Here is a 14,207-nt window from a genome sequence, read left to right on the forward strand (position 1 = left end):
TGTTGCTATTTATTAGAGCTTAAACTTATTTTTATGGAGCAAAAATTTTGATTGCAGATAATATATTTTATTCCCGAAGAACTTATTTGTATAAAGTTATTTTTATAACTAATTAAAATATACAATGAATATGTTAAATTTACAATGTAGAAATTTTATTGGACAATGAATACAATATATTGTTGCTTTAAAGTTATAATTTGGAACATAATAATACAATTATGAGTTCTTAACCTAATTTTTAACATGATTTAAAAATTTTAGTAGAAAACCAATGAAGTATATTACATCTCTGGGCAATTGCAAGTTTCATTTCACGAATTTTAATATTAAAATATATTTTTTCCTTAAAACTTATTCAATTGTATATATTTATGATCAAGTGCATCTGTGGTAATAATTTACAAAATATTTTAACTTGTTAAGTCTCCTCAGTTGCACGTTAGTCTTGGCTATGTAAAAACAAACCCAAAACCACGGAGAGATCTAAACGTGTCAATCACAATAAAATCTAAAATAAAAACTTATCTCGAAAAAAATCTTTAAATTCTAAAAATATAGCAAAGAGTGGCGCTTAGTGGTTCTGTTATTAAAAAAATATTCTAAAGAGGGTGCAAGGGTTTTTTTTAATATATTTTCATATATGAAAATCTGAAAAATTGTTCATATGAATTATTCATGGTCATTTAGTGCAAGTCGCATGCATACTGAAAGGTCAAAGTCTTGTCCTCGAATTGTCCATATTATCCTTAATGTGATGCATAAATCTTTATAGCCCCTTGTGTGAGGGGTGTTTGTAAATTAATCAATTGCGGCGTGCGTGCATCGGATGCTCGCTCGGGGATATAATTCGGTGACTGTATATACACATAATAAATTATGGTTATAATATACCATCACTCCACAATGAAAGGCTAACTGTCCCTCAAAGACACACTCAAGTTAATTTATAGCTAAACGGTGTTGATCTAATATTATGCTTACTGAAGTTATGGTAAAACAATAAGTCTTACTTACAATTTATACTAAACTAGTATGGGTGTCATGAATCATGATACATTATTTATAAAACATTGTAATCACCGGATTTAATTTATCTCATTCGGCAGTCGTGGGCGAGAGGTCAATATTATTATGTAGTCAACAATGTGAGTGCCTAATTAATGTTAATAAAATTTTGCAAAAAAAATCCGCGGCAGATAAACATTTCCGCACACAAAGTTTGCGATAGATAAACTCTCATAATGTTGCACTTCCTCTCGACAGCCATCCAGAGATTGTGACTTCCGCTTTTTTGTGATCTATCAGCGTATAGAGGTTGCTGGCTTTGCTTATCTCAATATTCATTTCCAGTTGACTACTAATCTCGCCATGCGTCATTCATGTCATATTAAATGTAAATAAATTTTATAATTGAAATAATTTATATTGGCAAAATCGTTACTAATGATTTATAGACTGTACTGATGATGATAATGGCTTATTTATTTTGCCTAATTTTAACAAAATAAAATTTTATTATTTTCCAAAAATCCTGTGGTGCACAAAAAAATATATTTACAAAAAATACTTTGTGCTTTTTAATATTATTTTGATCAAATATGTGATTGAAAAGCAATTAAATATATTTTTTTAATGTATGATGTTGTAGTATAACATACTTAAATTAAATATATGTAATAAATTTACCAGAAAAAAAAATTCATATACAATTGACGTTATGTATATATTTTATATAGGATATGTCAATTTTTAATGGTTCATTAAAAAATGTATTGAATCTCAAATTCTTATTTTATTAATTATTTCAATAATTACTCTTTATTATTAAAGATAATTAAAAAAATCTGAGATATCTTTACAAGAAAGAGTACGGATCATATTATTATTTGTATCCGAGTGCTATTTTGATAGAAGCGTTGGAATAAAATTCATTGCGTCTAGCATATGTTCGAGCTTTAGAGAGTCGCAATCGCGTCCCATATTCTTGCCAGGATGTCAGCGTTTAAGAATGCTCCTCTTGCACGAACCATTCAGCTTCTCAATGAGCTTGTTCTTATCGATAGCTATGAGAAGTTTGAAAAAAAATATGTGGGATGGTGCTTATCAGATTTGTAATAAAAAAATAAATAAACACAGACGTGCTTATCTCTCATGAAAGGCAGACGCTTAATCATAATTTTTTTAGAAGTTCCAAGATGCTGTCTTAAAAATATTTTTTTATTAAATTTAATCATATTGAGAGTTCCCCTAAGTTTTATGAGTCGCATCCGCAATTTTGACCATGCGAAAAATAAGTATAAAAAAAATGTAAATATTATCCCAACCGCGACAACGGGACGTCCCATATCCCCCCTCTACTTCACAGTAAAACGAGAGGATAACTTATTTAAATTGGATCAGCCAGAGGATAAACTGGGGAGTGAAATGAACTCGAGAATAATCCAATATACGGAAATGCGGAGCGCATTAACTAAACGCGAATTTAAGTTTGCGTTTTAATTAACTTTCACGCACGCACGCGTGAGAGGAAATTAATTTACAAATTGTCGAAGGATATATTGTGTTGTGTTGTATTATTAAACAAGGGGAGCATGGAGTGCTTGAATATTGTAACATTTTAATAAATATGTACAGAAATAATATATTTATTTATTATTCTTAAGAAAAAAACAATGATATTTAATACTATATATAATAAAATAGTACATATAATAATTGTGCTTAATATCTTAAGATTTACTTAACAAATACAAGTATTGTAATGGGCACAGTATAATACGACTTATTTTTAATTTGTGTCCTATAAATATATTTTTAAGACACAAATTGCTACACCTCTTTAAATTTATATATACATTTATCACATGATTGAATCATTTTAATCAGAGTTGCCTATTTTTTTTATTGTTATTAATATTAATCAATACTATAAACATAATAAAAAAATGCCTACATACCTACAACGAATAAAATATAATTACATTTAAACATACAAGCTCGTATATCATTTTTACAACCGACTACTCGTGTTATTGCCTCCTCTCCCAATGAAAACAAATAAATAATAAACAAAAATCGATTATTTTCTCATACTTGTGTGTGTATGTGGCGATATATAATAAGATCGAACGGTCAGGAGGCAACCGGCTAGGGTAATAAATAATTAGGAAAGGCGGCAACCAAAGTCAGGTCCTTGCGCATAGAGGTGGTCCCCGGGCCAATAAATTAAGTCGCTAAGCTGAGTAGCTAAATGATAGAGGCTGGGGGCAATTTTTCGAGCCACTGTTTGTTTGCACAGCCATCATTCACCAGGGCATTTATGGGCATATTTACTGGGGGAACCCTCTATTAACACAAGACCGAAAGGGGAGAAGAACTGTATAATATACGGCCCGCGTTTTTACGAGCGTATTTGTATGCCGCGAGATGAATGGATCTGTGCCATTTTCGCGGCTTTCGGAAGCAAAATGGTGTAAAATAGTTGGCTATCTATAAATATGGATCGATATCTAAGCGAATGAGAGCGAAAGTGACTTGGATTGATTGGATTGTTATCAAGATATGTAGCTTCAATGAGTTGAGCTCTCACACACACTAAAATAAAAGCTGGCACAGTACATATTTTGAACGTTTAAATATTCCTCTAATCTTTGTTATTATGGCGAAGATTTAAAATTGTCATGTTGTGTTATAATTATGTCAAAAAAAATATTTAATCAAATACTTTTCAACTATCGACAGTTTCATCTGATCAATAGCATCTGATTTCGAATTAGAAGTTTGTTTTATTTTATTGCAAACATGAAGCAGAGCAATTAATCTGGGAGGAATCTTCGGCTCAGAATTTCACAATAGCTGCTAAGAATTCACCACAAAAAACCCTTTCTAGATATTTATTTTTTTATTTATGTTAATAGCTAATTTTTACATCAAATAAATTTTAACTTAAAATACATATATTATGTAACATTAACAGAAAATAAATAATTTATTTGTTAATGCACGAAGGTATTTTTTTATTCCATTTAGGAATATTATTATACAAATTCCCCTCACCGTACTTGATTTCTTATACCTATCTTTAAATTTTCTTTATTTCTAGTATTAAATTTATGTACAGCTTTATTTATTATTAAATACCTATTAAAACGCTCTGGTAACATATTATTTATTATATATAAATACTAAAACATTCATCTTCAATATTTATTTAACATTTAACCATTCCAATCCAACAATCATTTTTCCACAACTAGTAAATCTATTTTTATTTAAGACTACTCTCATTGCCATATTTTATCATTTTTGCAACATTTGCTTATCTAATTTATTAAACATATCTAATATTGTCGAACAATAAGTAAAATGGGGCAATACGATACTATTGTAATTTTTTATTTATAAAAAATAAAAATCCGGCCCAACTACAGTGACATCTATTGGTTATAAATTATATTATACTTAATAATTTATAAATATTAATATAGATGTCATCGATTCCCAGACATTCACTCTGGTGGTAAATACTCACTTGTAGGTATTCATTATACCTGATTAACTTACTCAGTTTCGCCAGATTTACTACGTTGTAACGCATTGGGCTTATGCCTGCCAGGTTACAATTGGAGATTTAATAATAAAAAAAAATTGAATAAATAAAAAACGTTCCAATATATTCATCTTTGCAAGTCAGATTTTTGAAATTGCAAATATAGCTTTAAGCTATTATGCTAAAAATAATCCCTTTTTCATCCAACATGATAATTTAACAATTTCTCATGAAATGGGGCAATATCATAAAATGTCATACTTGATAACATACACAAAACAAATTCAAGCAGTTGCTAAAAAAAAGTTGAACTAAAATGAATAAAACCTTTTTTTTAAATAAATAACAATAGTGATAGGGACAATAATATATTAATACCAAAACTGTTGCTCAAAAAAAAAAAAAAAATTATGCCTTGTGTAATTATACATATCGTTACACCCCTCAGAGCAACCGACCTATCATTGAGCACGTGATGATATGCATAAAACAATGTTTTTAAAAATAAATAGACTAGTATTAAAAAAAGTATGTTTAGTGTTGAATTATAATTAGTATTGTGTTTCAGATTATATTTATATATTTTTTAAGTATAAATAATAAAATTATATTTATATATAAAATTATACTCTTTACTCCTTTTTGTTGGATAGAATTTGGGCGTTGGGATACAATTCAATGCATTCTCGGCGTAGCATCTAGTTAATGATTAGTGACTTTAACGTGCCCTAGAGAGTCGCGATCGCGTCCCTTATTCTAGAATGTTGCGGTTTAAAAACACTCCTTTTGTACGAGCCATCCAGCTTCTTGTGTTTGCCAACGAGCTTGGTAACACAATGATGTATTATTTGGCGATAACTATGAGTAGCTGGAAAAAATAAGTGAAATGGTGCTCATCTATTTTTGGTGTGCACCGAAACTATTTTTTTAATATTATCTATCTTTGCTATATTCAATTATAAAATAAATCTATGTGATTAAATCAAAAGTAAATCAATATTTTTTTTCTAAAATTTTCCAAAATCATATTGCCTTTATCTTAAATTTAAGATTTAATTAAAATAAGCGTATACTTTTACAAATATTATTATGCCAAAGTTCTGAATGATTAAATCCGAGTTGTCACATCACGTGTTTCCGTTTTCCGATTATTTTGCAACTGTGTAGGATTCATTTTATCACAAAGTGTCGAAAAACATGTGTATCTTTACGTCAAAAAAAGTATTGCTAATAAAATTGTTCCGTATCTGCAAAATATATCATAGCAACAGAATTATCAATAATTCTACAATACATAGATTACTTTTTACATTTTTTGTCGGCTTTTTCATTTGCGTAATTTTCTTCTTATCTCATCGCATATTTTATCTTGTTTCGACGCATTGTTAACAAATGTTAATTTAGGCGACAAACATAATCTATCCAATCGGAAAATCTACAATAGCGAAACACCGAAAAATATCTAATATTTAAGATAATAAACGTTCGTTGTATTTGTAAATTTATCAAGCAAAAAATATTTAGCTACAAAATACCATCGCGTTTATTGTAAGGAAATGAGCAATCTCTCTGAAAATTGAGAGAATAATTAATATAATAAAAAATATGGATGTACAAGAAGAGAAGCAAATTTTCTACGAGACGAGATCCGGTGTCGGTTCTTTCAGACCGTTTTATTTCCGGTTTATTTATGCCGTAATCCGTGTTAGCGGCAGTAAAAAATGAAGCACGACGCCGTAATGAGCTTTTTATGAATCCGTAAAGCTTCGAATTCGCAATTACTTAAATTCATCGCAGAGTTTAATCGCATACTTAAAGCTGGCAAACCCCAACGAGGGTTGAGAAAAAAATAATGACTGCTTCCGATGCGCAAGGCTTTCTTCATTGTATCTGTATTCAACTGCAATTATAATTCTTTATTATCTAAAGGTGTGTTTCAACACGATGACATTATTAAATACATTTTTTTAATAATGCTAAATAAAAAGAAGCATTATTAATATGCTAAGGTGTATTTATAATTTTTATTATAAATCTGACCATCATGATTTTATACATTTTTATTAAAAAATATTTTTTTAAATTAACATAACACATAATTCTATCTAGCTCCTCATAGCTATCGATAAAAATATTCATGTGTTTTGCAAGCTTGTTGAGAAACTGGATGGCTGATACATAAGAAGCGTTTTCAAGCGCTGATGTCCTAGATGTATCGGGCAAGCATAAGGGACGCGATTGCGACTCTATATTGCACTCTAATCTTTCTCACTCTAGTCATTGATATTTCTGCTTAAAACACCTTCGCCTAAGCTGTTACAGAAGTCACTCAACATTGTCGATTGTCGATCGACCACCTCCACAGTGACACCAGTTCTTTCTGTAAGGATAGTGAATCCGAATTTGTTCAAATATTATAAAACACTCCGGTCATCAACATATAGTAAATATAGTATATCGTTAATTGAGTGTAGAGTGTACTAAATAATATTTTTCATCAAAAAAAATGTAGCAAAATAATTATGTGGCATTAAAATAATGTCATGGAACATTTCTTATGACTCTTTTATTTAACCAGCCTTTTAAAATTTATCTATGACATAAACGAATCCCAAATCAGCGCAGAAGAGTGCGTGGTGAATAACGTATTACATAAACGAATTACAAAAAGGTACACACACAATATCTAAATTGATACGCACAGTTGTTCGGTTATAGCAATTACTTTGTTTAATCTCGGTTTGCGGCTAGACCGCGGTTAGACCTAACATTTATTAGTTATTTAATCTATGGTATCAGTCGAAAGATTAATTGAATCGGGCAACAAATTGAATTAAATTCTAAAACCGGTTGTTAATTTTCACTGTAGCGCGTCCGCAACTTATAACTTAGCTTTTTTATTTGGTGAATCGTTTACAGAACAATGTAATTGGAACATCTGATGATAAAAAATATACATAGATTATGCACAGGTATTATTCATGAATTTAATTTATAGTAACATATTTTAATAAGTCGATTGATAAATTAAAATAAATATGCACTTGATTTTATAATTTTTACATAAAGAAAGGATACTAAACTTGGAATGATTTAAATTTTTTTGAATGAAACTGGATGGAGCAGTAAAACTTTATAACACACATGTATACATATGTGTAGTATAATATATACATACGCAATAAACCTCACTTGATAGTCCCTTGAAGCAATTTGAGATAATGAACAAAACCAAAGGCAGCTGGGCCTCGTACCATTTTATAAATTAACCCTGTTCAATCTCCTTTAAAATCGTTGTCTGCGTTTACGTTTAGCCAGCACACATAATTCTAGCGCATATCAGGGCTTTCGAATCTTTGCATTTCAATTTATTTATTTACACTCGACCCATTTAATTAATTCGGCAACGCCTTCGAGTCCAATAACAATCAATAAAAAGGGGGACAGTGTCCGTTTTTTGACGCCGGCATTATTCTTTCATACCCATAGGCAGAAGTGCCAAGTTGAAAAATTGCCTTTCCTGCCTTTCCGGACCGTCCCCCCGAATCGGCCGTAGGGGATGAAGAATGAGGTATCGGGGGTTGGCGCGGAAAAAAATTGGCTTCTTTACAAGCACCATTGAGAAAATATTGGGCAACTATTTATTCCGAGCTATAAATCCAAATTCAAGTTCACTATTATATTAGGATTCCGCCGGGGGGTTAAAAAAAGCCCATTGAAAACAATCCACCCTCTGTCTTATTCTCGACGCTCGAGGGGTGAGTTTGTTACCCCAAAAGAACGAGCTGCTGCTACTGTATTGTTTTTTAATGGGCAACATCAATGCGCCATAAATCGATACTGTTTTTAACGCTCAATTGAATTTCGACCAAATAACTCGGTTTAACAACTTATTTCACAAAAAAATATATACATACATATTTAAAAATATATTTAAGTACTAAATATAAAATATGACAGAATAAATATATACATATAATCAGAAACCTTTCAGAGAAAATGTGAGGCCTGGGACAACTAATATTTTGGAGGACTTTAAAGATAAAAATAAATTCTGAGTAGACAATAAAATCAATCACAGAAACGATTACTATTTTAGAATAGTTTGAGATACGCCTATCTGATAAAAATTGTTGAGTGTTGCCCGTTTATTAAGTCGCTCATTATCGATCGTAGAAAATCGATTTCATTCAAAGCAGATCGCAAAGATTTTATATCAAGAGCCACTAGTTTTACTTTTTTTTATAATGTTGTGTAAGGAATAGATTATTAAATATTGTTTAAAAATATCTTCTTGCACTTGCAATAAATAATATATAAATTTGCTAAACAGTATCAAAAAAAGATTCTGCTGAATGATTTTCACAACCAGAAATTGTACAATTGCTATTTTCACGTAAAAATCTCTTTCCTACAAATATTGGCTCCATTATAGTAGCCTTGTCCCACACGGTTATAAAATTTATTTATCCTATAACAAATTGTGAAAGCATATAAAATTTACATCAATTGAAAACTCCACTTCCCTGAACTTGATTTAATGTCGTTTGTTCTTTGTGAGATCAGCAAATATTTAGTTTTTCTAACTTCCTCAATTAGCGCGCTTTAAGCAATGAACCACAAATATTTTTTAATATTAACGTTGAATCTGCATTTTCCTGTATCTTCTTGGGCAAATCTTACTTTTGAAACATGCTCCACTAATATTGGATTATCTTAGAAAATTACTTTCAACGCATGCATTAGATTAAAAAACGCTAACTCTTTTTCAGACAGAAAAAATTTTTTTTAGATAATTTATTTCATTTAAAAGCAAATAGTAATAAAGCTCTATTATCTTTTTTTTCAATAAACTTTTTAGAATACGCATTGTAGAAAAATATGTAATTATTTGTATTTTCTATATGAAAAGTACTTTAAGAAAAAATTCAAAAGACATGATTAAAATCAGCTTTGTATATTAAAAAAAATCTCACAAAAAACTAGAGCTAAAAAATAAACTGTTGTTTTTTACCTATAAAATTATTATTTGCGTTTTTGAGATAAATATTACAAATATAATAATGGTCTTAAAAGTATAACAATAATAATAATTAAATTATTTAAATTCAGTACCCATTACAGTTAACTAGTTGAAGTTTTTTAATTTACTAACGCATTCCAATAAATATTTTTATGGCTCAATCGATACTATATAATATAATTTATACGCACAATGAATCCATTAAAAGGCAACAACGGCAAAAAAAATCAATAAATTATACTGCTCAACAATCGTAAATATTGCGAGCCACATGCGTTTCCTATTAATATTCCCATAATAAAACCTAAAAGTAATTTGAATGCGGAATAGGCCCACCGAGCACCCACCCCAAAGTTGGAAATTGCCGACCACCCTTTGGATGCTGTCTAAAACGCAGAACTACCCCTTCTCGCGCAGAAACCACCCTCATACGTCCATGTGATAATGCCACTTCAGTTATGACTGCAATTTCACCCGGTCGGTAATAAAGTATCATAACACATATGGAATGATACTTTTCTACTCGATAAATTGAATAAAGTTGACCTCCCTCTAGCACACCCCTATAGGCTAGTGAACCCTCCGGTTAGGGGGATGGCTTATCTTGGCTAACTTTGAGATGCACTTTATTTCGCGCGATCACTTTGGTAAACACTACAATATAATGGATATGTGATTTAGCTTCTTCAAATAATCGCATTGTTTTTAAAGACTCGCTCGAAAAAAGGGTAACGTTTTAATATAATAATTGAGTCTTTTAATATGAACATGCATTCATTTGTATAACAAAGCAACTTTAGTGGACCTATGAATAATATTTAGAAAATTATAGTAAAAATATAAAATAATATTTCTACAGATTTTAAAAATAGTTCTTTGTATTTTTTTTAACATACCTTAAATCTTCGATTCAGGCAATATTTAAGTTTTAAAAAATATTGTTTAAATCTAAACCACGTAAATCGAGGCATAGAATGAAATTTGTAATAAAAATATCGAATAGTACGCACGTTTACTTTTAAACGTTACTTTAAATAATAAAAACAGGATACACTGCATGGCCAGTTGAAGAGGTTCCATATGTAGGTTAAGTGGGAGCTAGCCATGCGTTTGTAACCGCGTGAATCGAAGGATAAGTGTCGTCAATGTGGATCTCAATTTATTTTGTGAGCCTGAAAACAAGCTTCTTAATTTGAGCAGCATGAAAGTTATCAATTCCTAATGACTTTCATGATTTTTATTGCATATTAAAACTAATTCTTTCTGTTTTAAATTTACGTTAAAATTTTTAATTAATCCTAATATATATTTGTTATTTTATTGAAAATAGAATTCTACAAATATCTAAAATATATTTTATTTTTAACCAATGAAAAAATTTGGGATAGCTTACAGCAGGTTTTCCAAAAATAAGGAATGCTTTTTTGAATTTTTATTAAAAAAAATAGGCTATTATTAAAAAAACCGGTCCCAGCTGCAGTGACATCTATTGCTTATAAATTATATTAAACATAATCATTTTTAATTATTAATATAGATGTCACCGATTCACCGTGGTTAATACTTATTTGTATGTATTCATTATATATGATTGACATACTCAGTTGTTATAGATTTATCCCGTTGTAACGCATTGGGTTTACGCCTGTCAGGCTACAACAGAAGATTTTATAATAATAAATAAATGTATATGTACTACATATATGTAAATATTTGTATTTTTATTTTATAAGTCGGTTTTCACCGGCATAAGGATTTATTATTTTGTTAGAGGTGGATCTGCCATGACCAAGAATTCTATAAAATCTAAGTTTTTATGTAAATTCGTGATCATGACAGATTCATCACTGCCGAAATATTAAACAAAATGTCTCAATCAAAATGAAATCTTACTTTAGTGTATTTTTAATTATCAATTTAAATTACCAATGAATTTCTCGATTACTATATGGCGTTTAAAATGCTCGGTTTTGTTTTGCGGAGCGCGTGCTACTTTACTAACATATTAGTGATTCGCTAGTATGTATTCGATTAACAACCGACTGATGTGTTTTAAGCAGAAATGCTTCCGTAGGTAACGTTAAACAGATATTATAATTTTGTATGCACATCGGCAAAATTTGCTATAAGGTGTCGAAGATGCTCGACTTCGTTATGCGGAGCGCGAGTCACATCAATCGCAGTATTCTCAATTGTTTCAAATTTAAGTGAGGCGTTGTACCCTTCTTGTTCGAGAGATTTTAAGGAAAATTTATACGATATATCCATATTTTTTTGCTAGGAGCGTTGCCATACAATTTATTAAATTTTCGGTGTAGCGTCTATTTAATGAAGCATTCCAAAAGCAACTAAGGAGCGATGTAGAATCTGTCAAAGCTGGAGCTTTAGAGTTCTCTAGAGAGTCGCAATCACGTCCCTTATTCTTGCTTGTTGCGGCCAAGACGTCAGCGCTTGAGAATGTTACAAATAATACTTGTTAAAAATAGTGCAAATCATATAGTGCACTATTTTTGTTTCTTAATATTTTATTACATAATATTTTTTGAATAATGGCCATTATGACGCATTGTAAATATCTGTCAAGTCACGATAATCAAATTTGCAATTTTTTTTATGATAAATAAAAAAATGTAGAAAAATCCGCAACACTAATTTTGCCTATTTCATGACTTTAACAATCTGGCAAATAATTTGTAATTGATTAAATTTTTAAGCTCAGCTTTGCTGCGGCTGAGACCTGGTAAGTTCTGCCAGATTTCGCGTACTTTTGAATAAATAAAAAAATATTGTTATATGTATAGATTTAATTTATAGTTCCAAAATATTTACATAATTTAATAAAAAAAATATATACAAACTCCTAATCTTTGATATAAAAATAATAATTCTTAAGCATTTATATATTTAATTTAATACATAGATCATCTTATAAAATCGATAAAACCTAACAATGCAAATAAATCATCAGACATTTCAACGGGGCTGGACCTCATCTAGATAAGAGCACGGATTTCCAAATTACAACCTGAGTCAATTTCAAATTGAGAAATCTCCACATCATTAACCGAGTGCCTCTCTCGCTCGCATCTCTGGATCATGGGTGTTGTGAAATTTGTTCTTCAGGTCTAGATAAATAATTTATTCGGTGGCCGTTTTTTCGATACCTTTAAGGTGGCTCCCGGTCACGGAGACCAGTCCCATCCAATATCACTGGTCCATTTATCACCGCTTATCCGATCGTGGTCATCACAAATAAAAAGCTAAGCACAAAATTATTTATGACCGAGGTGTTAATACCGTTCAAAAGTCTATACAAACAAACATATATACATATGATCATATATACTAAATATTATAAAATACTGCTAAAGTATGTTTGCTTTATTTAAAAATTCAGCATCTTTGAGATCGAATAAAAATTCATATAAATAATATATTATTAAACGGTTTATTCGAATTTAAAAATTGATATATTTTATATATCATTCAATTAAGAATTACACGATTTATTTTAATTTACTTTTACGGTCTTGATCAAATATATAATTATTTCATCTCATGCTCATCAAGTCGCGTTTAAATTGTAATTATTTACTATTAAACAAATATGGTAATGTAAATGTTTAATGCTCTATTTAGCATACAATTAAAATATTAAAATTAAATGCATCTTATTATTATTCTTCAGGCGCATTAGGGCGATTTACGTTAACGACCGCTTAATTTTCATGGTTAATTCTCTCTTATCGGAAGACCGTGATGCGAATATAAAAAGGGGCAATTAAATTTATGGTAACGTTGCCGAAAGCGGAATTGGTTTACGATGATTTTTTCCGAATGCATACATTATATACAATACGATGCGAACAATAATAAGCAAATAAAAAAACACACATATACTATATATATATGTAAATAGTATCCCGTGACAAAAGCGAACCGTTAACGGTTAACCATTCACGCGAGCCAGACATAAAAGCCGATCGATCCAGTTAAAGTAACGTATGCGGATTTCGTGCTATTACAAATTTGTGTAAATATTTTATTGAATGTTTGACAAGTTTCTAAAGTTTATTCTAGTATTAAATTATTTTAGTAATTTACAGTTCATATTGTTAATAAATTCTAAAAGAGCAATGAAACATATTTAGCCGCCTCTTTTTTAAGAGCCAAAGGAAAGACAAACGTTTTTCTATAAGCACTATATACTATGATATACTATAAACATTTTTTTCTGGTGTCCTCATAACAAAGTCGAGCATCTTTAAAGTTTTTCTCAGACGTCGTTTATATGTAGAGGGAATCACAAAAATGTTAAACAAGATAAAACATTCCTACTGAGATCAGAGGAATATTATGATAGTGAATGACTATCTTTCCCAGTCCTTGGCTGCATGAAACACTTCTTTGGCTGTCATCCTTGTCTATTGATTATAGATTTTTTAATCCATATAATAACCCTTGGTATGTTATAGAAATTTACAAATTTAATTATGGTCTAAAAATGTAAGTGTTGTTCTTAAATTAAAAAAATATGTACTTTAATTTCTTCATCGAGGCCTATTTTGACATTTAATCAACAACCCAAGTATTTGAAATACTTCACCTTCTAAATTCTAAATCCGTATAATG

General features: G+C 30.0%; 1 protein-coding gene across 2 annotated transcripts in view; it reads left to right on the forward strand.

The window, feature by feature from the left end:
• The window catches only part of LOC148234057 (homeobox protein araucan-like), a 176,885-nt gene that overhangs the window by 101,896 nt on the left and 60,782 nt on the right, over positions 1-14,207 (forward strand). The gene's annotated exons all lie outside the window — the stretch shown is intronic.

Source organism: Plectrocnemia conspersa, unplaced genomic scaffold, assembly GCF_051122295.1.
Source record: "Plectrocnemia conspersa isolate PC_06_02 unplaced genomic scaffold, ASM5112229v1 ptg000006l, whole genome shotgun sequence".
NCBI lineage: Eukaryota > Metazoa > Arthropoda > Insecta > Trichoptera > Polycentropodidae > Plectrocnemia > Plectrocnemia conspersa.